This window comes from Mizuhopecten yessoensis, unplaced genomic scaffold (assembly GCF_002113885.1).
Source record: "Mizuhopecten yessoensis strain PY_sf001 unplaced genomic scaffold, ASM211388v2 scaffold716227, whole genome shotgun sequence".
NCBI lineage: Eukaryota > Metazoa > Mollusca > Bivalvia > Pectinida > Pectinidae > Mizuhopecten > Mizuhopecten yessoensis.
This window is the reverse complement of record NW_018480011.1, coordinates 267,610-268,733: the sequence shown is the minus strand read 5'-3', so window position 1 is coordinate 268,733 and position 1,124 is coordinate 267,610.

The following is a 1,124-nucleotide window of genomic DNA, read 5'->3' as shown; positions in this document are numbered from 1 at the left end:
GATGGTATTTTTATATTTTACAAATCAGAACTATCTGGTAAACTATCTTGTGTAGAATATGTACATGATAGCAGTATATGGTTGAAATTAGATACAAATGATTCGCAAATTGATAATATATATTTTGCGTTTTGTTACCTTCCCCCAGTAAATAGCGTTTTCTACGATAGAAATGGTTTTGATTTATTTCAGTGTCTTGAAGACACTGTGTCCAAATACAAATCAACTGGTACTGTATATATCTTCGGTGATTTTAATGCCAGAACTGGTAATAGAAATGATTATATTTCTGATGACCATTTACAGGATGGTATCGCCAACGCATTGGGAAATTTGATTAACTATACAGCGGATCCTGATTTACCAAAACGTCAACATAGGGATAGTTCTGTTAATACTTTTGGTAGGAAGCTTATCGATTTATGCAAATCATCGGGTCTTCGTATCCTAAATGGACGCCACCCTAATGATGAGCACGGAAGTTTCACATTTTATAACTGAAACGGTAGAAGCCTAATTGATTATTTGCTTGTTGATGTGTATAAATATGATATGTCCAGCGTACATAAATTTATCTCTGGTCAGTTCAATACTTTTTCTGACCATTCCCCGGTCTCTTTTTACTTACATTTAAAATGTATTAATCCGAGTAACAAAACATCCCTTGATTTTGATAATGAAAAGACACCATGTAAAACTGTCAAATGGAATAATACAAATACTGTTTTGCTCTTAGAGAGTCTCCAAGACAATATTGAACTGATCAACGATAAACTAGACGTGACTTTTGCTAGTCACGAGGATGTTAACAATTGTGTAAATGATATATGCAAGATTATAAATGATTGTTCTTTGCCATTTTGTGATGTGAGGGTAAACGCATCTATTAATGTAAATAGCCGTAAAAATGTAAATCACCAAACCGATAAACCATGGATTACAGAAAATTGTAAAACATTGTATAATAAATATAAGCGGTCATTGTCAGAATTTAATCATTGTAAATCTGATGATAACCATCACATATTGATCACTTCGAAACGTTCTTACAAGAAAATGGAGTTAAAGCTGAAACGTCAATACAAACGACACGAAGGTGACATGCTGGAAATGTTAAAAAAATC